Source organism: Ochotona princeps, chromosome 11 (assembly GCF_030435755.1).
Source record: "Ochotona princeps isolate mOchPri1 chromosome 11, mOchPri1.hap1, whole genome shotgun sequence".
NCBI classification, from domain to species: Eukaryota; Metazoa; Chordata; class Mammalia; order Lagomorpha; family Ochotonidae; genus Ochotona; species Ochotona princeps.
This window is the reverse complement of record NC_080842.1, coordinates 16,495,740-16,520,312: the sequence shown is the minus strand read 5'-3', so window position 1 is coordinate 16,520,312 and position 24,573 is coordinate 16,495,740. Positions and strand designations below refer to the sequence as shown.

Genomic DNA, 24,573 nt, shown 5'->3' with positions numbered 1-24,573 from the left:
GAAATTCATTGGAATTTAGTTGATGCCAGTGTTGGTAAAGAAAGCATTACTTCATTAAAGATAGTTATTCAATCTTGTGTCTAGACCATAATATAGAGCTCTTTAATACATACTTGTATAAATTAATGTCTTCATCATGATAAAGGATTTATTTTCAGGTGTCAAGAACTCAAATGGTAAAATTAGAGAGGAAATTAAGCCACACAGCCAAAAAGCTATGTAGCTGTCACTAATTAGGTACGTAGCAACCTGTGAGTAGTAAATGTTATTTAAAATATGCTCAGCTGTTTTCGGAAGGCAAGGACAAGTGTAGCAGAGTAAACCTTAGAAAATCTATTTGTACTTAAGTTCATTGTTTTATTTTTCAGTACATTTGATAGCTGAGATATACTTTAATATGGAAGTGTATCATATAGTTTACAAGTAAGCAACATGCAATACTTGTTGAGGTATATACAATCAAAAATGCTATTGGAGTTGTCCAGAAATTCAAGCTTTTCTTGTTAATGTCACTTTGAGAAAGTCAGGAAAGCAATAAGAGTAAGAAACTGAAAGAAAATGAGAAACTGTGATAGAAACAAAAATTTTTAAAAGAATGTCAGAAAGAGTAAACTTCGTTATAATATCTCTTGTGAAAATCACATAAATTAAGGTAATTTTCTTTGCTTTAAGGTGTCTTTAAGACATTTGTAAATGTGTGTATGTGTGTTTGAGTGACAGAAAGACAGAGAGAGCAATTAGATCTGTTTCTTACAGATTTAATTGAAAATGTAGTTATGTTGCCTGATGGGCCTCTGCTCCAATCAGTGAACTGGACAAAAATTACAACATTCACATTCGTGCTTAGCAAGTTCATTTATACATTCATACTAGCCAATTATCAGGGTTTTTTTAAAAATATATATATTTATTTATTTTTATTTGTTTTTATTGGAACGGCAGATATACAGAAAGGAGGAGAGACAGAGAGGAAGATCTTCCATCTGATGGTTCACTCCCCAAGTGAGCCAAAACAGCCAGAGTTGGGCCAGTCCAAAGCCAGAAGCCAGGAGCCTCTTCCAGGTCTCCCACGTGGGTGTAGGGTCCCAAGGTCTAGAACTATCCTCGACTGCTTTCCTAGGCCACAAGTAGGAAGCTGGGTGGAAAGCCAGCATTAGAACCAGCACCCATAATGGATCCTGGCACATCCAAGGCAAGGAATGTAACTACTGAGCAATTGTACCAGGCCCCAATCATCAGCTTTTATTGAAGTAAGAATTAATACATTTGTTGATGGTATCTGAAATAATGAATGGCTATTTCAGAGCCAGTTGTACTTTAGAGGTTATGGCAACAGCAAAACTGATTTAGTTTTTTTGCATGTGGATTTTTGTTACCATAACCTGAGACTAACTTATTAATCTTTGAACACAAACAAAATCTCCACAACTTTTGTCTTCTTCCCTCAAATAAATGCCAACAGCCACAGAAGCTTGGATAACTCAAATGCCCTCCATAACCGAGCCTACCTCTGTTATCTGGATACCAGACACAATGGTGCCAACAGGATCCGTTCATTGTCTGGCTCATGCTCTTAGCACTAATGCATTACCCATGCTGCCAAAAAGATCTGTACTCTACAGATGATTTTCTAAATGTAAAGGAAAAATGTTGTGCTATTTTAGAGATAACATCACACTTTTTAAAAGAATACAAGCAAATAGGAAGGACACGTTTACTCTCTTCATAGCTCAGTTTCCATATTGGCATAGAAGCAAAAGTAGTGATTAAGAAACCTCTTCACTTGTTAAGTTCCAATTTTTAAACCAGAGAAACTTCAAAGGAGTTTATTGCTTTGTAGGTACCTTAAACATTTACTGAGAGATTTGAAAAATTTGTTGGTATACCACCATCATTTGGTCTAGAAAATGAGTGGCTTGGTCTTAATTTTTGAGTCAAAGAGCGTAAGTTGTGAGGAAGGGAATACAACATAAACTAGACTGCTGTTTAGACGTGGTGAGACACAATCACTGAAAAAAAGAGAAAACACTCATTACTCCAACAGTTATAAATATTAACTTAAATAAGCATTGTATATGTAAACAACTCCATGGCTGAGAAAGAACTTGTCAGTACAGTTCCCTTTAAAATAGCAGAGAAGAGGGCCCAGCTCAACAGCCTAGTGACTAAACCTTTGCTTTGCATCTGCTGGGATTCCATATGGGCACTGGTTCTTATTTCTGGTGCTCCACTTCACATCCAGCTCCCTGCTTTGTGGTCTTGGACAGCAGTAGTGGAAGACTCAAACGCTTGGGGCCTACACCCACGTGGGAGACCCAGAGGAAGCTCTTAGCTCCTGTCCTGGTATCAGCTCACCTCCGGCCATTGCAGCCAACTGGGGAGTAAGCCAGCAGATGGAAGATATTTCTCTCTGTCTCTCCTTCTCTCTGTAAATCTTCTTTTCTTATTAATTAATAATGTTTAAAAAAAAAGAGAAGAACCTTACATCTTGTAAAAAGCTTAGCAAAGATGTGGAAGTTATTTATGATGAAAATTATAAAACATTAATAGAGGAAGAAGCTTAGCAAAGATGTGGAAGTTATTTATGATGAAAATTATAAAACATTAATAGAGGAAGACCTTGAAAGATTACTAAATTTACCATGCTCCTGGATTGGTAGAATCAGTAGCATCGAAATGTCCATGTTACTGAAAATAATATATAGATTCAATGTAATCCCGATCAAAATCCCAGCAACATCCTTCTCAAAGCTGGAGAAAACGATACAAAAAAAAAAAAAAAAAAAAAAAAAATCACGTGGGGCCCAGAGTGGCCTAGCGGCTAAAGTCCTCGCCTTGAATGCGCTGGGGTTCCATGTGGGCACCAGTTCTAATCCCAGCAGCTCCACTTCCCATCCAGCTTCCTGCTTGTGGCCTGGGAAAGCAGTCGAGGATGGCCCAAAGCCTTGGGACCCTGCACCCTTGTGGGAGACCTGGAGGAAGTTCCTGGCTCCTGGCTTCGGATCGGTGCAACACAGGTCGTTGCGGTCACGTAGAGTGAATCATCGAACGGAAGATCTTCCTCTCTGTCTCTCCTCCTCTCTGCATATCTGACTTTGCAATAAAAATAAATAAATCTGTTAAAAAATCATCTGGAAACACAAGAGACCATGAATAACCAAAGCTATCTTGAAGAATAAAAAATAAAGCTGGAGGAATCACAATTCCTGACCTCAGGACATACTTCAGGGCAGTGGTAATCAAAATAGTATGGTACTGAAGCAGAAACAGATCAATGAAATAGGATAGAGACCCCATAAGTGAGCCCGTACATGCACAGCCAGCTAATCTTCCAAAAGAGAACAGAAGTTAATTTAGGGAAAAAGCTTAGCTCTAAATTGATGTACAATCTAAATCTGCACCCAGAAACCATCAAACTATTAGTGAAAAATATAGGAAGCACACTGGTAAAGGCTTCTTAGAAAGTCACAAAAAGCACAGGCAGTCAAAGTCAAAATAAATAAATGGGACTATGTCAAACTGAGATACCTCTGAACATCAAAGGGAATGACGAAGTGATGAAGCAACTAAAAGAATTGGACAATATCTTTGCAAACTACACAACAGATAGGAAACTTATATCTAGGATTTACAAAGAGCTTCATAAACTCAGCGACAGCAAAACAAACAACCTTGTTAAAAACTGGGGAAAAGTTTTGACAGGCATTTTTCAAAAGAGCAAATTCAAACGGCCAATAGACATGTGAAAAACACTTAAGGCTCCCTATTAAAGAAATTCAAATAAAAACCACATTGAAGTTCCACTTAATTCCAGTGAGAGTGGCCTGCATTCTGAAATCTGTAAACAACACCTGCTAAAATGGATGTGGTGAAAAAAGTATCCTACCTTTGGTGGGAGTGTAGGCTAGTGCAGCCACCATGGAAATTAGTATGGAAAGTGCTAAGACAACTCGAAATTGATCTAACAGGTGATCCAGCTGTGTCAGTCCCGGGAATATAGCCAAAGGAAGTGGAATCAGCATATGGGAAAGTGACTTGCAGCCCTATGTTTATAGCAACACAATCCACAGTACTGAAGGCATGGAAACAACCAAGATGTCCATTGAAGAAGGAATGGATAAAGAAACGGGTGTATCTACTCCATGCAGTACTACCCAGCCCTTAAAAAAAAAAAAAAAAGAAAACAAATTCTACCACTTGCAACAAAATGGTTGCAGCTAGAGACCAGTACGCTCAGTGAAATAAGCCAGCCTCTATGCAAAATACAAAACACATAGACATATAGGTGAGCAAGAATGTACATAAATTCTCATACACGAACTGTATAGTAGAGGCTTGCATATTAGGATGTAAAGATACACTGTAGTATGCATCTCTACTCCCAAATAAAAGGAGGACTGCCAACGAAACTGTTCAACATACCTTGACAATGTGATATTATAATGCCATGATACACTTAAATAACAGAATATTGGACTTGTGACTATTGTTGAAGGACTGTATTATTGTAATAATATGGGGGAAATTGGTGTAGGAGTGGAAATGGGGAGGGAAGAAGGGGAGGTTGAGGGTGAAATCCCTTTATCTACAAAACTAAATCATGGAAAATAATAACAGCAATTTTAAAAAAAATAAAAAGATGCAAATGTGATAAAAACTGCATTATCCAGCAACTGAAATAACTCACATTTCTCGATGAAAATTTGAAATATCTGACAGTAAAATAACAGAAGAACTGCAGTATTTTTGTTTCAAAGAATAAGTCATATTCTAGGTAATCTGTATTCACAATATTTATAACCAGGTATCATCAGTAACTTCTCCTAGTGGAAATTTCTACGCTACAGCATGGGCAACCCATGCAAATTCCATTGCTTCCTCTTCATAGGGTATAAAGCAACATAATTAAGTCAGCAGATTTTGAAGCTTAAACAACCTGGGTTTTACTTCTGGTTTCCTCACAGCTCTATGATTTTGTATGTTGCTTTATCCTTATGGTTCCTCAGATATTCCATCTGTATAATGGGATTTCACACTTCATTGTTAGGATGATTAAATTAGCATTGATATCTATATATCTGTGTGCCTCACAAAGAGTAAACAGTAAACACTGTATGATTTTATTATCAGCAGTAATAATTATGTGTGTTTGTGTCTGTGTTTGACTATAACTATATGCATGCCTAGAATAAGATGAACTGCCTGGGAACTTTTGTGGGAGAAGAGTAGAAATTCAGTTAATCTAAATGGACATTTCTGTTCTTTAATTTTTGTGGAATGTTCATTTATTGAGTAAATAAAATGAATTCACTCTCCTGTGCACTTTATTATGTCTGATACAGAATCCAAATAAGAATAGTATGTACATCCTAACCTAAAGGGCCTTAAAGTTAATAGGGCATTATACCACACAAACAACTAACTTTAAAGCTAAGTTTAACTTTAATAACTATCAGTTTTAGAATCTAACACAAAATGTTTTGAATTACAAGTACAGCAGTGTGGTGGTTCAGCCTAATTCACGTTGCAATAATTAGGTTCTGTGGAGGTAGGACTAAGTGAGGTCCCACTTCTAGATGAGAGATCACAAAAAGGCTTCCTCCAACTGGTGTCTGAGCTGAGATCTGAAGGAACCACCTCAAGGTTAGCACCTGCAGGAGTGAAGGAATGGAATCTGTGTGCCATTTTGACTTTCTCAATGTCTTTAAGTGCTTAGGCTTGAGACTTAGGAAGTGATTGAAATAAGCAAATAATCCCCCAGAGTCATTATTCAAGCAGATGTTTCAGTTTTCATTGACATAGTTTGTTACAGTGCTTCTCCACGGGTCATGTACTGCTTCCATTAATTTATTTAATTGACGGATACAGAGAAAGCAAGACAGATAGACATAGGAAGAGAGTGTGCCTATCCACTGGTTCATTCCACAGAGACCCACAGCTGCTGTGGCTGGTTTGGATCCAAAGTCAGAAGCTGAGAACTTAAACCAGATGTCCCACATGGGTGGCACGAGCCTAAAATTCAGATCAGTAGGCAACTGGAATCATGAACAAGAATTCAGAACCAAACCCAGGTTCTCTGATGTGGGGCGTGGGCATCCTAACAGGGGTTTGACTGCCAGGCCAGAGTCCAGCTGAACAAATGCTTCTGAATAGTGGCATTTTTAGAAGTTTATTGCAGGGTTATATGAAAATCAGAGGAAATCTTCAAGTGATTCTTCATTGACGATTCAGTGAAACTGAATCTTCAGTGATACTTCAAATGCTATCATTAGTTTAGGCATAACATCTTTCTGTTTTCAAATTTAAATTTGTAGCTAAGGAATTCCCTGCTCACTCAAATTGTTTAGATTGCTGGTCCTGAAAACTAAGCTAGCTTCACTGCCATGTGGATTTGCTCCCCAGGTAGTGTATGGTTCGTTAGCAAGAAATTGAAATGAAGAGCACGTAAATTTGCCTAATGACTAAAATACCAGGAGATATACTAGTAAAATGTATCAACTACAAAATGATGAAATGAGATATTCATTCCTTTTAATTTTCAGTATTCCCGTTGACATATTAGGATCATGTAATCATGTGCAGAATACTATTAGGTCTTTATGACTATAGAGTACCATGCCAGCTTAAACTAAAAGCATGAAAAGTAGAAAGTCAAGGAAATAGTTAGTTCTTACTCATTAAAAATTTCCTTCGTATTTCCCATCCCACTTATATGTTGACTTAATGTCTAATTGGAAGTTTTTTCTAGAACCACTTTGTAGAAGTGTCAGAGATATTTTAGAGTATAGCAGACACGAGATGTACTGCATGCATGAAAGAGGTGAACTTTCCATTTTCACCTTCAGAGAACTGAAGAAACTATTTGGTTATAGGATCAGAATATGGAAACTCACAATCCCTGTGAATGATATAAACTCAGGGCTGACATGATGTAAATCCCTGTGAATGATATAAACTCAGGGCGTGTCCAGAGGAGGGTCATCAGTGGCCAGGCTGGTTGTGCTTTGTTATGGGACAAACTCTGAGGAGGGATGGTCCAATCTGAAGCAAAGTGTACTGCCCCACAGCTTTAGATTTTCAGTATTATTTTTGAAATTGCATTTGGAGTAAATAGAATATATGACAGAAAATTTCTGACTCAAGCTTCTTTGTTAATAGATTTATGAAGTGTGAAACACCCAATCTTACAACAGGAATATTAACGATAGAATAAATCTATGCTTAACTAAAAGGTTATTTGTATAAATTTATTTCCGACATTCACAAAAGTCAAGAGCAATCTGAGATGTAATATTTAGTTTCATGCACAAGTATGCCTTCATGGAGAGATTAAAAAGGGTGACAACACACATATGTGCCAGTGTTCACTACTGCAGGGAAAGACAGCATTCGCAGACTGCCTAACTGCATTTTATCTTCATTCTGTTGTAAGATGAATGATAGCCAGTGTCCTACCACGCGTTCATTTCTTCAGCAAACAAGAAATGGTTCACTTGACTAGACCATTTACTGTAGGGAGCATCCTACAAACAGGGTGTGAAATTTACCCTTTTTAGAATCATAGTGTTCCGGCTGGAAGAAACTTTAAATATCCTTGTGTTTCCTTTTACTGTAATGTGTGTGTTGACAAAGCTAAGGGCCTATAATCTAGAGTGTCAATGGTGGTATGTTCTATTCCCAGTGAAATGTCTCTGCTTCTTGCAGAAGATGCTGAGTTGCATATTATTATAGAAAAGGTATAATTTAAAAGTAATCAGAAAGAATTGGCCAACATCAAAATGTAACACAAACCTAATATTAAGGCTTTTCCCTCCATGATGAAAGGAAATGTTTTATCCATCTTTTTCAAACATTTCTCTGCCTTGTGTGCAGGGAAAATAAAAAGCAGCCTAGGAAATTCAGCATTTCAGGTATATGTAGACAAAAATATAAATTAAATTTCTAAAAGCTTCCCAGCCTAAAATGATGTTTGTTTTTCTGAGCTCCCAATTTCTGGCTTTATAATTAAAATTGCTCTCTTTTTTCAAGGCATGAATTTTTACTGAATTTAATTTTTTCTGTACTCTTTTCCTGCAATCACCATAGTCTTTTATCATAAACATTATCTCTGTCCACTTAGAAGTTACAAAGTGCTTTCTCTCAGATGTCCACCATGTTTGGATGATGGCATGATAAATTTTAAACAAGCTGAAAAGTATTTCAAACCGTGAGAAACCATTTAAAAAGCAAGAGGAGAAAGGAAGCTAGATAGCGAATTTCAGGATAATCATCATATAAACTTTTGTTGTGATCACTTAAAGCCCTTGATTCTTATGTCTAGAGTAGAATCAAGAAAAAATGCTAACTTGTTCTTCATTTCATCTGGAAGTATTAAAATGACAATAAGCACATGTGTGACAGTAAATGCCTTGGAGCTTTTTTTACCCCAAATTCTCACCTTTGACCACTGAAATAATGTATTCTTTAATAAGAGAATAAATGGTAATAATTGAATTGATTACATGAAATCGAGTGATTATGAAATTTAATTTCCTTCTTCCACATAAATCTTTTCAACTTAATTTCAACTTCACATAATTTCAACTTTTCACATAATTTCAACTTCCTGTTAACTGATGCACCCTGGAAAGCAGCAAGTATTGTGTCAGTGAGTGGGTTCCTATCCCACACATGGTAGACCTGCTGTGAATGCCTGACGCCAGCTTCAGCTAGACCCAGTGTTGGTCATTAAGAGAATTTGGGGAGTGTACCAGTGGACGAACAGAGCTCAGTCTCTCAGTCTCTTTCTGTGTTCTTCATTTCTCACTTTTTAAAAAATGAAAATCAAAATAAAATAAATGTAAAGGGCTATATAATATGAAGTCACATTTCCTGTTGTTGCACAGACTGTCAGAGAAAAACCTGGTGTGCATTGTCTCGGGTAGGAGACAATGGGGTGGGAGTAGTATGTCTAAGAACAAGGAAAGTTTCAGAGGAGCAATTTTATACAAATATCTCTTACCAAGCTGTTTTTAAGTAATTTCAAATCTTTTATTTATGATGACAAGTGGCTACACTGTTGTTTCCTATACAGTGTGGGTACTTGGGAGAGATAAAATAAGTCCATTTTCTTTAAAAGAAAAATTACATAATAGTAGTATATTAACAGATCTGAGGATTTCCAGCTGTCGAAAGGGACTATAAAGCAATCAAAAAGCTAAACTTAAGGTGAATCACTCACTACCTTGTCTAGGGACTTTCATTGTGCATTTCAAACCATGGAGAGTCAGACTTGAACTGGCATTTTCAAATAATTATTATCAATCACTTAATAGCTATTTGAGGATGCAAAATTATTAGCACATAAGTAAAGCTCTCCCCGGAGGTTGCTAGGGAACACTGAAGCCGATGGTAACGTATGGTGTACATGTCAATCATTGTGCACTTCAGTTGTAGTCAGGTGAGAAGAAGCAGATGGGTTTGCCTGGCGGGCACTACTCTTGGCCTAAGGGTACTGCTTATGTTCAAAGTGACATATTTACCTTTTGCCAATGCGGCAGCCTTAAGGTCTCTCTTCAAAGAATTCCATTGCCTCTTTGATAACATACTTATGCATTCCTAGCCTTTTTATACTGGCATGTGAGAAAATTTGAAACCCAGAAAACTAAACAAGTGCATATAATTAAGAGGGAGTCATAAGCAATGTTTGCTGCTTATATGTCCAATTCTTTCTTATCACTTAGGAAAGAGTTGAAAAAAGCAGATTAACCCTGAAGTAAATTTGCAGCTAAATTGGACTCATAGCTCCAAGGGCTAGTGATAGTTCAGACATAAAAGACATTTCAGAAATTTAAAATGTTTGTTAAAAGCAACTGTTCAATTCACATTGTTATATGCCCATGTATACCTGTGGTCCAATCATAATTATGGACTATTTAGCTGGAAAACTTTAGAGATATGGATTTTATCTTCATTCTTAAAACATTGTAGAAATACACCTGAGTCTAGCTAATTCTTAAAGGTTGATCGATCGATTGATTGATTTGAAAGGCAGAGTGACAGAAATAGAGAGCCAAAGAGATCTTCCTTCTACTAATTTACTCCCCCAAATGGCCACAAAAGCTAGGGCTGGAACAAACTGAAACCAGGAATTTAGAATTCTGTCTGGGGCTCCCACATGAATGTCAGGCTGATAAGCAGTTGGGCTATCTTCTGCTATTTCCCATTAACAGGGAACTGTAAAGAAATGGAACAGCTGAAGACAGCATTGCATACAGCAACTCAACCCACAACTCCAGCCAAAATTTAGCTGGTTTTAACAATTTTTAGAAAAATAACCAGTCATTTCTTCCTTAAGTTATGGCAAACCATCTTAACTGATTTCTTAGCCTCTAATCCTAACCTCTGCAGTCATTCTCCACACTGCAGCTTAGGTTACCTTTACATAATGCAAATCTGTCCCTCTCCCTTCTATAGCTTCAAAATTCTTTTATCCAAGCCATGGCGTTCAAAAATAGTGAGAATCCATGCCCTATTTACCAACCTGGTCTCATTTGGTGCTTCTCATCAGCTCACATTTTGTAACTACATCGATCTTCCAGATACCTGGGATTATTACATGTTCTGTCCCAAAGAAAACTCCCCCATCCCATCTTACTACCCTTACCGGACACATTTCTAGTCATTTTTCAAGATTCATCTCATGTGCCATGCCACTTTCTTTAAAAAGTCTTTGCTGAACTCCTTAGAGTGAATTTCAGCTTCCTTCTAAGTGTCACTACCACAGACAAACTCCTGGAAGTACCCCTGCTATGGCACCTGTCTCACTGAATTTGAGTTGTCTATTTGCATATGCATGCTTTAGGGATTTAATTGAGGCCCACGAAAATGCATGTATTCATCCTAGCCCCTGGAACCAATACATATGACCTTTTCCGGAAGGTTTTAGGTGGGGAGATGTTTATAAATGTGGTTAGGGAACTTGAGATGAGTTCATTCTTAATCTTGAGCCTAAAACTCAGAGTCAAGTGCTATTATAAAGACAAAGACACAGGGGAGAAGGTTGTGTGAAGACCTGGCAGAGAGTGAACCGTGCACCCAGCCCCAGCAGAGCAATTCCTGGAGCCCCCAGAAGCTGGACCAGGCCAGGAGGGAACCTCCCCTAGAGCCTTCCAAGGGAGTGTGTGGCCCTGTCAACACACTTTGATTTCTAGCCTCCATAATCACGAGATTCAAAAGTCCTCTTGTTTTAGCCTGCTCAATTTGCAGTAATTTGTTCCAGTGTCCTCCAAATTCTAGCACAAAAACATATTCTTTTTTTTTTTTTTTTTTTTAGAATTTATTTATTTATTTTATTTTTTTTTTATAATCTATTTTATTGTGTTGTTGACAATCTTTACATAGTTAATTACAGTTAAAGAAAGAAAAAGAAAAGAAGAAAGGAAAAAAAAAAAAGGTTCAGGGGGATAGGGAAGTGGGTAATACTATTATGTCCACACTGTTTCCATCCTGCATCTGAGGTAAAGGGGGACATTGAGGGGGAAGCCCCACCCGGTTTCCCGCCCACCCCGAGTCCCGGATGTGGGGCATGCTCTGAGATATGTGCTCGAGTGGTGTTAATAGTTCTCCGGTTATGAATCGCTGCCAGTTTCGCTCGATGAGGTCGTCCACTGATTGATATGATTCATAAAGTCTCCGTTTGCCCCATATATCGCTGCCAACATATAGCTGAGATGAATGATTGATCTGCTCTGTCTTCTGTCTTTTCTTGATTAGAGTTCTGAGTCCAGCAGTTCGATTAGGGAGATCTCCAAAGAAACTTTGAGGTATTCCCAGACTAGTTTCTTGTATGCTCTAGCAAGCACAGGGCCCGGCACAGTCCATCACCACGATCAGCTGGTGGTTGCAATTGCTGGGTTGGTTCTGTTTTCAGTCCCAAATCATAAATGCCTTGCAGCCAGGGACCATCATCCTCATAACTTATTCATTATTCTCTCCTTACTCCCTGGCAGACACCTGATACAGAGTGTGCCTTTACTAAATTCTGTAGAATGGATGACAATGAAAACAAGTAGGGCACTGTCTTAGTGCATTATCTTAGTGCACAAGGGCTGTTAATATAGCTACTGTTTTGGTGGGGTTTTTTTGTCTCTTGGAAAAGTGGTCATATAAAATAACTGTAAAGTATAGTGAATACTATGAAGTACTTTGTACCAAAAAAAGGCCTTACTTTGCTCAAGAGATGGTTTGGTTTACACAGCTACCAGTAATTTTAACAAGTCAAGATTTTTAATTAAATTTCAAATGTTAAATTATCTTTCTGTTAGCCTAAGAAAAGACACTTATAGTCTGTTAGCACTGGTCTATTTTTTTTTTGAATTTGTATTGATAAGTGAACATGGCTAGGAAAATGTAATAAAACAGAAAGTTAAATTCCCTCTCAATTAATCCCAGAGCCTTGTTAAAACTTGTTAAATTGCCTGCAGTTGTGGTACATTAACTATATGATTATAAGTACATGCTTCTGTTCGTATCTATTAATTAGTGATGTGATATTATACATGTGAATGAAGAAACATGTCTGTTGTATATTTAACAAACATGCTTTGGCTGCTATATTAATTTTCCTGGGCAATCACAATAAAATAGCTCAAACTGCCTGCATGCTTAAGTAATAGAAATTTATCATCATGACTCTGAAGTCTAGAAGTCCAACATCAAGATGTTGGCAGGGTTAGTTACTTCGTTTGGCTTTAAGAGAGAAGCTGTTCCATGCCTCCTCCTAAAGTCTGATGGTTTGCATATACTCTTTGGCATTCCTTGTCATGCAAACTTGACTTGCCTTTGTATTTATAAGCTTTCTGCCCATATATGTGTGTGTGACTGTAAACAACTTTCCCCTTTCCATAAGGAAATCAGCTGCATGGGAGTAGGGGTCCATACTGCTCCCAGTATGACCTCACCCTAATTTGACTTACTACATTTCACATTCTGGGACACCAAAGGCTAGAATTTCTGTATGAAAATTTGGAGGAGGCACAACTCAACCCATAACAACTACTTATATTCACTAACTACAGTGAGATAAAACAGCAAATTTTCTATCATCAAGAACTTGCATTTGAACCAGATTTAGTATTCTCGTATCTGTTCAAAGTTTCTACTTTATATCTTACTTTTATTACTTTTATTTTTAGCTCTTCTAGTATTTTCCCTCATGAATATGTGTGAGAAATAACTTATTTATTCTTCTATACCTTGGCTTTTCTATTCTAGATACCATGTATTGACATTCAGTTTCAAAGTTCACAAAATCAGTACTTAGTTGGGATTTATCTCTCCTTGGCTACTTTGTCTTCTAACTATTACTGGTTATATTCGTGTTTTTCAAAATTTTTTCAAGATTTGTTTGTTTATTTGAAAGGCAGAGTTATAGAAAAGAGGGAGGGGATAGGGTCAGAGAGATCTTTCATCCACTTGTTCACTCTTGCAAATGGCCACAATGCACAGAACTGGACCAGGCTGAAACCAAGATCCAGGAACTTCATTGAGTCTCCCACATGGGTGCAGAGGCCCAAGTACGTAGGCTATCTTCTGCTGCTTTCCCAGGTACATTAGCAGCTAGCTTCAAACTGGAGCCCAGGTGGAATGCTGTTGGCCACAGTGCTGGCCCCCTGTGTGTTCTTGTTTGTTTTTGAGATTTTTTTGCATTACATTCATTTGACTATGCTGGCTTTTTTAAATAGTTATCCATTTATGTGCTTGAAAAGCAGAGAAAGAGCTTTCATATAGTAATTCACTTCCCAAACACCAGCAACAGTAGAGTCTGGACCAGAGCCAAAGCTAGAAACACAGAATCCACTCCAGATTTCCCAAGTAAGTGACAGAAACCCAATTCCTGGGTCCTGCTTCCCAGGATCTGCCTTGGTTAGAAGGTAAAGTCAGGTATTGGAGCCAGACCTCAAACCCAATTTTATCAGATATGAATGACTTCACAACTAAGCTAAGTATTCATTACCCTGTCTGTAGATTAATTTTAAAAATGCAAAGACCATAAAAGTCTTAGTATCCAATCTAGGACAGGGCAGTAAAATTAGACTCAGAAAAGCAGATATAAACCTCACCAATCAGAGTAAGATTTGAAGACAAACATTTGGCACGTGATTGAAACCTGACCTGGAATGCCCATACCCCTAAGAAAAATGAGTTAGAATCCCATCCCATTCTGCTTCTTATTCCAGCTTCCTACTAATGTACACCACAGCAGGTGATGGCTGGAGTGGTTGGATCTCTGCCACCTATATGAAAAATCTAGATGGAATTGTTGGCTCAGGATTCAGTCTGGCCCAAGTCCTGGATGTGAAAACAGTATAGGAAATTTCTCTCTCTCTCTCTCTCTCTCTCTCTCTCTCTCTCTCTCTGTGTGTGTGTGTCAGTGAGAAAGAGACAATGTGCATCTCCGTTGCTTTCTATAATGCACACTTTAATTTAAGAAAAAAATATCTTTGTTCCAAAAGGCTTACATTATAGTGAAGGAAAATAGGAAATGAGCTAATCAATGGGTAATGAGTCAGCTAAATTTTAGAATGAATGAAAAGAGGGAGAGAGAGAGAGAAGAAGAGGAAGAAGAAGAAGAAGAAGAAGAAGAAGAAGAAGAAGAAGCAACTGAGAGGCATGTAAAGAAAGTTTCTAAAGGGAAAGTGAGATTAAATGTTTTAAATGTTGTTCACAGACTCCTGTAGATGCAAAAGAAAGCCCAGTGATCAGCTTGTCCAGAGTAGCTTTGGTAGAAACAAATGTGTTCATCAGGGTCACATGCAAGCAGAAGAGGTCAGATCTTAACACAACCAAATAAAGTCAACCCATGGAATAACTAATTAATATTTGCTGTAAAGGAAAGCAGAAAATGCAGGTGAAAACCAGGAGAGGAAGTGGAGCCAAAATATTTTCTTTCCTAATGTAATGGGATATTTGACATCATTTGGAAGGTAACACAAATGGTCAAAAAGAAGTACTGTTGATTCAGGAGAGGAGGTAGGTGTAAGGGTGATTGCCTTGAGCTGAGAGGAGAGAGGATCTAGTGCCAAGAGGAGAGTTTGGCCTCACATCTTTGCACAGAGTTCCGCCCTGCGATGGGAGGGAAAGTGAAGGCAAGGATGGTTTTCTCCTAATGCTCTTCAGTGGTGCCATGTTCATGTTTTATCAATTCAACCTTCTCTCCATTTCCTCTGAGAATATGAGGGATTCTTTCAGAGGTGCTGATGTGTTGCTGGTGTTACCTGAATCCCTCTTCTTTGCTCAGCAGCCCATTGTCCTTGCTGTTTTAACGATTTTGTGATCTTGATTGGCCTTTCCTAGTTATGACTATGGAAAGTTGGTTAGAATAGGTGATTTTGTGAGTGATTTCTCTACAGTGTTTGCGATATTTGATCTCCTATGTGCCTGCACCTCTTAACCTCACCCTGTTTCATCCTGATCTAAATACATGGACATGCTGTTAGTCTTTGCTATCTCTCTGGATCCAGTGTTCTCTTCTAGCTTATTCCACAACGTATAATTACACTCAGTTTTCCTAATAAACCATCATCATATGGTTATTTCCCTTCATAAAAAAATAATTCAGCTGTTTTTTTTAATCAGATGAAGATTGTATTTCCTTGCCTGTGTTTTAAAATCCTCTATGGTAAGCCCTTGGTTAAAATGTTAAGGCTTATTCTCACAGTTGTAATAGAACTGTACAGAAATGCACTAAAAATCCATGCTCTCTGCCCTCCCTTAGGCATTTAATCTCTTAAGAGTCACTCAGTACACCCATATGCCTCACTCTAACAGTAACCACTTAACTTTTTGATTCATTCTACTCTTTTTAAGGTTGTAAAGTTACATCTTCTACCTTGTCTGTTTGAAGATATTACCAGTAAAGAAGAAAGTAAATAGAAGGATTATTGCTTTTTAAATCATGTTTGAGGATGAACCTGAGGCTATGAATTGGTGAAACAATATGCTTATTGGGGACAAAGGCATTGTATTTCCAAGAGGCAGTATATTAATACTGTAGTGATTAATATGAGATATGGAATGTTACATAGCAGGTGGATGGATGAATGGATGGATGGGTGGTTGGAGGATAGATACGAATGCATGGATGGACTGTATTTTGTCATCTACAACTGACCACAAAATTGTTTATTTCCAGTAAAACTAAAGTAAGAGCAAAAGCACAACTTCTTTTGTTGTGCGCTTGGTAAAATAGAAAGTCATTTAGTCATTCCTTTTTATTCATTGATTCTGACATTTTCATCATTTTCTGGGGCTTCAAAAGCATGAAGGAGTCTCCAGTAATAGTTGACATTCATTCATTCATTCAGCATTACTTTTTACAATTTGAGTTTTTAGAAGATAGTTGCTAAATATCTTCTAAAAAAGAATGAGTTATTATCATTATCCTAATAAAATTCAAAAACCTCATAGGAAAAAAACACTCATACTTTAACATCTTATGGAACATGCGTAACTTGAGCAGTAACTATTCAATCGAGTTTGTCTGGGTAACATGATTTATGTCTGTTGTCCCCACATCCTGGCTGGTTAGCTTCCATTTCACTGTCTGGATTGTCCTACTTAGGTGATACACTATGTGGTTGAATTATGTATTATCCATACTGAAAAGAGTTGTGCTAGTGTATGTGTTAATAAAAATGAAAACCTCTTCACAACATAAGAATACCCTGTTGGAATTATTAGAACATTTACATGTATTTTCAATCATAACATTTTAAAAATTCAATCCCAATTTTAAGATACTAAAATTTGGATAATTGATATACTATCCTAAAAATATCATGAAAAATAAATCTATCACAGTTGTATACTTACAAAAAAGTCAAGGAAAAACTAATTCACGAAATAATAAACATGACATTAAAATAATTTCTGATCTATTCATTTCAGAGGTCAAAAAGTGTAAAATGCTTTTTGACTTTAGATGAATCTATTTTACCAATCATATATTGCCCATACTGATGGGTTTTTTGCTCTTAACATATATAGAATCACAACTTTTTGTATTATTTAGGAAATGATAAATGGGTTATCTTATGAAGTTTAGCATCACCCATTCAGAATTCCAGGGAGAACCCATTATGAATAGCCCAAATGTGTGGGCACTATAGAAAAGGCTAGATGAAAGGGAATGATGGAAGCTTAGCTTCAGTCTTCTTTTTAAACTCTGCATAATTCCACACATCTCTAGATTTCAAAGACAATATCTGTGGTTTGTTTCCTGTCATAATTCAGTTCTTGATGCCACATACCCAACATTAGCCACTCCTTGAAGCTTTACTTCTAACCTCAGCTGCCTCAGTCCGTAGCATGTTCCTCTATCAATCTGAGAATGGGCTTTGAGGTTTGTGTCCCCCCCAATGTACCTTGCAGCTGACATATACTCCAAGAAGTCTCCCCCTCTCTGGAAGAGGAGATTTTGTGGTTACAGCTGCCTGTCCTCTCCCTCTGAAACTACTGCTGTTTATAATCTTTATTTTCTATGGTTACTATTCATAATAGGGTCTTTTATTCACTTTATTTCTTTAATTCACTAAGTCCAAGATCTCCATGACTTCTGGGCACATGCTAAGAATAACAGGAAATTCATTATTTTAACTACTATGTTTAGCCAAAGGTCTGACAGAAAAGATGGCCTTTTGTTGGACCCTCAGAATCAGAAAACCAAAGTAGTTTTAAATCAAAATTAAAGCCAAGATTTTCTGCAAAGTAAATTTATTCAGAAATAGGCTTTAATTATTAAGATATCCATACTGCATTATAGGATACATCTTCTCAAAAGGTTTTCCTGCAAAACTTCAATCTTGATCTATAACATGTTTAGGAAAAGAAAGGAAAATGAGCGGAAGTTATTTAGAAATATATTCCAATGGGCCCGGCGAGGTGGCCTTGAACACACCAGGATCCCATATGGGTTCCAGTTCTAATTGTGGCAGCCTCACTTCCCACCCAGCTCCCTGCTTGTGGCCTAGGAAAGCAGCTGAGGACAGCTCAACACGTTAGAACCCTGCACCCACATGGGAGACCCAGAGGAGGCTCCAGGCTCCTGGCTTTGGTTTGGCACAGCTCCAGCCGTTGCAGTCACTTGCGGAGTGAATCATTGGGTGGAGGACCCTACTCTCTGTCTCTCTTCTTCTCTGTATATATCTGCCTTTCCAATAAAAATAAAATAAATATTTTTCAAAATGAGTGTATTTTGGTATTTTAAACAGAATTTATAGCTTGATTCCTTATTTATAAAAAATTTCATTTGAATTCTATTAGCATTAAATTGTGTTCTCACTCAGTGATGACTAACTACACTTTGATTTGTCACAGAATCATGAGTAATGTAATGGCTAAAAAAGAAAACTAGGAAAAGAAATGCTTAGTCCATTGAAGCTGCTGTAACAAAATACCACAGATGTGGCTAGCTTCTAGACAGCACAAATGTATTTCTTAAAATTCTGAACACCAAGAAGTCCAAAGTCAAGACACCATTTAGGTGTGTGCTGAGTAGTCATTTCCTGGTTTGGAAATGGTACCTGCTTGTAAGGTGGAGGCTGCGAGGGGCCTGTGCTGTACTGTCAAGGGCACTAATGTATCAGTGCTCCACCTTCTAATACCATGACATGGGTAGCCAACATAGGGATACTCATTTTCAGACCATAACGATTCCCATGGCCCTTCATCTACAGTAAGCCAGCCCAACAGGCTGTCGTATGCTTAATGCAGAACAGTGACATTGAATCTGTCCTTGTGGCTTTTGTCAGAATAGAAAGGCAGGAGTTGGTTCATGCAAGAGTGTTTCTACCTTGCTCAGACAAAACCTGGAAAAGCTGGGCACCATGTTGGGCTTGTCTCTTCTTCATTCGAAGAAAACGATTGGGTTAGGAAACCCTTATGTCCCTCTTAGCTCCTCACTTCTATAATTCTCATAGATCTCTTTGGTCTTTGGTTTTGTTTGTTTTCCACATAGTGACTGTTAGTGCTTACGGTCAGGTGTTAGAATTGGTCCCACAGATAACCAAAGCTGCCACTGCAACAAAGAAGACTAAAATGTAAAATTCTCCACCAAAAATCTACCTTCTCATTTTCATATGGATAGGTTACTCAGGTTATTCACAGATCCTGTCTCATCTTGGGTATCCATCCCTCTGGTCAAAGAGTATCCACATCTCACCTATGGCTTGCTCACTCATGATCACATCACACCACCTAGATCTTGGTGGCTGTCTCATTCCTCCATGTTTGTCTCTTCAGTAAGGCAAGAACAGTCTCCCCCACCCCGATATTTTTATAATAACTAGTATCAAGGCACTCCATAAATATTGATTGATTGATCAGTCAATGAAAAGATTGATTTATTGTCTGGTGCTGAGTGAAATATTTTACCAAAGGTTTGAGAGGAAGAGGAGAGAAAAGAGAACAGAGAAATTTGCAAGAGCTAAAAACCTACTTAGCTTTATGCTATGATATCCTCACTAAAAACACCAATGGCTATTATATAATTTAATTATTTAACAGCCAGTTTGTCATTTCTTATGGATAGGGAATCCCTGCTAGTGGAAGGAAAGTTTGAGTCATCCTGATTTGGCAAATGGCATAGTTTTATTTAAGATACTTGCATCCTGTGCCAGTTATAGCCCAAGGTTGGTACTCCACATTGAAATGTGACCTAGCAAAGCATCGGGGAGGGTTGACATCGGTCTTTGGGGATTACTGAGAAAGATTCCTAGGTATACAGGCCAAGTCTCACAGTATATAAAGAACTCCTAAAGATTTATGGTCCTGTGCTTAAGATATTTGATGAATTTCTTAGCAGGAAAATGAGTTAATTTCATACTGTTTGGAGTAACTTAGGGAAAATTAAACCTGGGGTGAAAATATGTTTTGTAAAGTTTTCATCTCACTCCCTCAGTCATTCCCCTCCCTCAAGAGAATGAACAGTCACTCCCTTCATCCATGTCAGAATGTATGTGTACATATATCGAAGTGTGTAGAGAGACTGGCTCCTGAATTTTACAGAAGGCCACTCAGATTCCTAAGGTGAAGCCTCCCGCTCTCAGTCTCTCAGCCATTCCCTGGGAAAGTTAAAAATAAGTCCCGCTGAAAAAAAAAATAATAAGTTGGCCTTGTTATTTGAGAAAATTGCTTTATTCCAGGAACTGCCTCATGTAGCAGAAATTTATTTACCATCTGTGTGGACTTTAAAATTTTTCCATCTTAACTGATACACAACTGAAATAGAAACAGACTTTCCGTGCGTAGGTTTTCCAGAGGCCTCAGTTTTTAAAAGGGTGTTAGCTAAGGAACTTTTGAGATTTTTGTGGTCCCCAGAGTGGGAGTGATCGTGCCTGCTCCTCAAGCCCGAGATGTCCTCCTGGGGATTAGCCGGAGCTGATGTCACCCAGTTAGGATGGGAGTGGCTTCAGGATGGGGGGGAGGTGGAAAAGGGTGGTCAGTTTGTGCCTGGAGCATTCCAAGGATTTTGCTAAAGAATTTTTCTTTCCTTTTCTTCTGTTTTGTTTCCTTCTCTTTTGTTCTCTCCTCTCCCCCTTTCTCTTCCTCTCCTCTCCTTTCTTCTCTGCTCTCCTCTTCTCCCACTGCTCCCCTGCTCTCCTCTCCTCTCCCATGTTTCACTCCCCTCCCCTCTCCTCTCGTCTCCTCTCCTTTCCTCTCCTCTGCTCTTCTTTCCTCTTCTATCCTCTCCTTTCTTTTCATCTCTTCCCTTTCCTTTTCTCCCTTCCATTCCTTCCTTCCTGCCTTTCCTTGCTCCTTCCCTCCCTCCCTTTCTCTCTTCCTTCTTCCTTTGACAAGGTTGTATAACTGAAACTGTTTGACAACAATTTGATATGCACATATTTAGAACTGATTGTCTCAATCAAGACTATCATGTCACCTAGCTACCATTTTCTTTCTTTGGTAAGAAAATGTAAGAATCAATTCTTAGCCAACTTTCAGTATGTCATAAAGAATTGCTAGCTGTGTTCTCACTGCACCCCTGAGGTCTCCAGACTGCATCATCTTGCTTGACTGGAACTTTGTGTCCCTTGGTCAACTTCTTTCCCCTCCCCCAGTGTCTGGGAACTAGCAGTCTACTCTCCAATTGTGTGACTCTAATCACACTATACCTACAAGACCAATCCCTTCTATTTCTATATATGGCTTATTTCACCTTGCCTAGCCTGCTATTCTCCAGACTTATTCATAGTCGAATAAACGTCAAGATCTTCTTCCCTCTTATCTCAAAACTACACACACACACACACACACACACACACACACGTTCTCTTACCTATTTATGCCTTGTTTTATAATTACTTTGTTTTCTCATCTTGTATACTCTCATGAAGAATATTAAAATGAACATAGGAATGCAGATATTTCTTGGACATATTGATTCTATTTCCCTTGGAACTGTACTCAATAATGAGATCCCCGAATCATATGGAAATTCTGTTAGTAGGATTTTGAGGAAATACTTTTTCCACAATGGCTGTGCTATTTACATTTTCACTAGCAGTGTACAAAGGTTCGCTTCTCTTCCTGATCTAACAGTCAGTCTTGGAAGGTTTTTTTAAACATTGATCATCCTAAAAGATGTCAGGAGATGTGTCATTAAGGTTTTAATTTCCATATCCCTGAATGATGGTGAGCACTTTTTCATATCTGGTGACCGTTTTTATGTCTCCTGTAGAGAAGACATAAAGTACCATCTAGTTAGGTACTTTGCTCAATTTTCAGAATATACTTTGTGTTTTGTTGTTGGTTTTTTTTGTTTTGTTTTTTATTTTTTGTTGTTCTTGTTTTGCTATAGAGTTACATGAATTTCTTATGTGGGTATTAACCTCTTTATCATATATGTGATTTGCAATTTTTTCTGTTATGCTTAAGTTGCACAATATGCTTAAAAATAAAAATTAAAGTTTCTTTGAGCAATGAATTTATTTTTTTGAGGGACTTTTATGTAGTCAGAGAAAACAAATGTGCTTTCTTCTTTTCCAGCTGTATCAAAGGATTATTTTGCTCAGATGTTTTATTAAATTCTTCCACAAGAGGAAATAACTTTGTTCACTGAGGGGAAAAAAAACTGAGGTTGAATGGGTGACCGAGCACAAACGAATTTATTGTTAGGCAATGCTTTATATTAACTACAAAAAAAATCAAGGGAAATCCAGTTGCCACTGCCAGGATGTCTTCTCACAGTGTTGAGCTATGATACCATTACTTAGTAGGGTAGAAACTAGTATTACTAATGTGTTGGATTCTCTTCAAGATTTCTGCTTTCTATTTGGGAAAACTCAAACTTTGCAACATTTGATTATTTACACAGACTTCACACACAAATGTCATACATCTCTGAGCAGGTGTTTTCAACAACCATCAAAAGGTCCAAACCCATGTAGGTTATATTAACTCAGTTATACCTTCCAATCACTTCTTATTAAAAAGTTTTATATTAATCTCAACTCTCAAACATAAATTTCAGTAAAACTTTATTATTAGAGTATGTAAAATTGCCGACTCTATCTATGATTGACCTGTGCAAGTTGCTGTAGTTCTGGTTTTTCAGAGCTGACTACATGTCAGCACCAAGCCTGGCCTGTATATATATGTTCTATCACTTGGTGGTCACAACTTATAAATGAGATACAAAATGATAGATGGAAATACTGGGTTCTGACAAATAAATAATATACTCCAAGTCACTTAGCACAGGCATTAAGCTATAACCCAGAGCTTAGAGAATTGAAGCTGTAAGGTACATTATTTCTAGGCATAGAATCATGTTTAAGGGCAGGTATTAAATCCAAATCCAAACTTTATAAAATAAATAAAACTATTTCAATGCAACATTAACCTCAGCTTTTAAGTCATTATTTAAATACAGAAAACTTTAAAACTTCCCAGAAACAATAAGTTCAATGTATGCTGCTAGAAAAAGAATTCTATAAACACAACTAAAGGAAATAACAATTAAAGTAAAAATTAAGGAAAAATAAAAATTGTTTGAAAATTCTAAAATAAACCATTTAAATTCAAGAAACAAAAATAATACAAGTAAAAAGTGGAGTATAATCACTAATAAATATGAAATGATAATAAAAGAATATGTTATAAAATATTGGGCTGATAATCTAGAAAAACTAGATGAAACAGGAAAATCATTAGAAAAGTAAATAAATTATACTTTTTCTAAAGCAAGTCAAGGAAAAATATGATTTTATAAAACACTATGAAAAAGTATTTAGAATCCTCCAATAAAGAAAATGCCAATCCAGATGAATTATAAGAAAACCGTAATCAGCTGTGAAAAAAAAAAACCTAATGTCTTAATGTCTTTTACAGATTAAAAAAAATGGCCTTACTTATCAACATAGATGCAAAAAACTAAATAAAACATTAGCAAGCAGAATCCAGAAATAAATATAAATTGAGTTTATTTCAGAAGTAAGCTTACTGTTAGGAAATCTGCATGTTCTATTATAGCTGTATAATATTTAATTCAGAATAAAAAAGTATATGATATTATCATCGCAAGAGATGGAGGAAAGCCATTGGAAAAAAAATTCACATTCATTTTTTTAAAAAAGAAGCAGGAAGTTAGGAAGAGGCTAGAACCATCTTGGCCTACCAAAGTAATTGCTGGAGAAAATCTCAAGTGAGTAACCTTCCTCATGGGGAGGCTGTCATTTCCTCTCTTCACTGTCAACTGGAGCTGCACCTCAGTGGGAACAGGCAAGGTGTCAGACTACTAGTATAACTTTTTTTTTTGCTTAATAGGTCTTTTAAAATTTTTTTATTATTATTTTTTCCATGATTCAACTTTGTAGGTATAGGGATTCCTCTCTCCTCTTCCCTTTTTTCCCTCTGCTTTTTTCCCCTCCCACCATTTTTCCCCAAATTATCCCAGTATTATAGTGCCTTAGGAACAGTTACATGTTTAACATTCTGCAGTTTAAATGTATCATAGTACTGTAGGTATACACCAAGGTAGAAAATCTAGTACCATATTGTTAGTAAAATAAACCTGTCTCAAAAAGACAAATACCATATCTTCTTTCTGAAATAAGATAGCCTTCATGTAAAGCACAATATAAGTGGATATATTGGTAATCAACCATATACATACATTCTCATGGACGAACTATACAATGGAGATTAGCATACCAGGAAGTGAAGACACTTTGCAGTACGAATCTTTACTCCCAAATATAAAGAGGACTCCCAATGAAACAGTTAAATATTATTATTTGTAGGTTTTGGTCCACTCAAATTATTAGAAATGACAAAAGGGATTTTAAACCTGCAAGACTTCAGGAAATGTGTAGTTTTTTAAATTAACACTTAACAAAAATAGCAGGGACAAAAAAGTATAAGGAACTAAATCTTGATTGTTGTACAATTGCATGTTATTCCTTAGTGTAGGAATTTATAAAATTATATTAGACAACATTAAGCAAGATCTAGATAACAGAGGGATATATACTCAAATGCAAGCTCAATGTTTTAAAGATAGTCTGCTCCCAAAGTTGATCCACAGAATCAATA

At 37.2% G+C, this 24,573-nt stretch overlaps 1 protein-coding gene across 3 annotated transcripts in view; it reads left to right on the top strand.

Annotated features, from left to right (window-relative positions):
• DLC1 (DLC1 Rho GTPase activating protein) overlaps positions 1 to 24,573 on the top strand; it is a 452,588-nt gene that overhangs the window by 61,360 nt on the left and 366,655 nt on the right. The gene's annotated exons all lie outside the window — the stretch shown is intronic.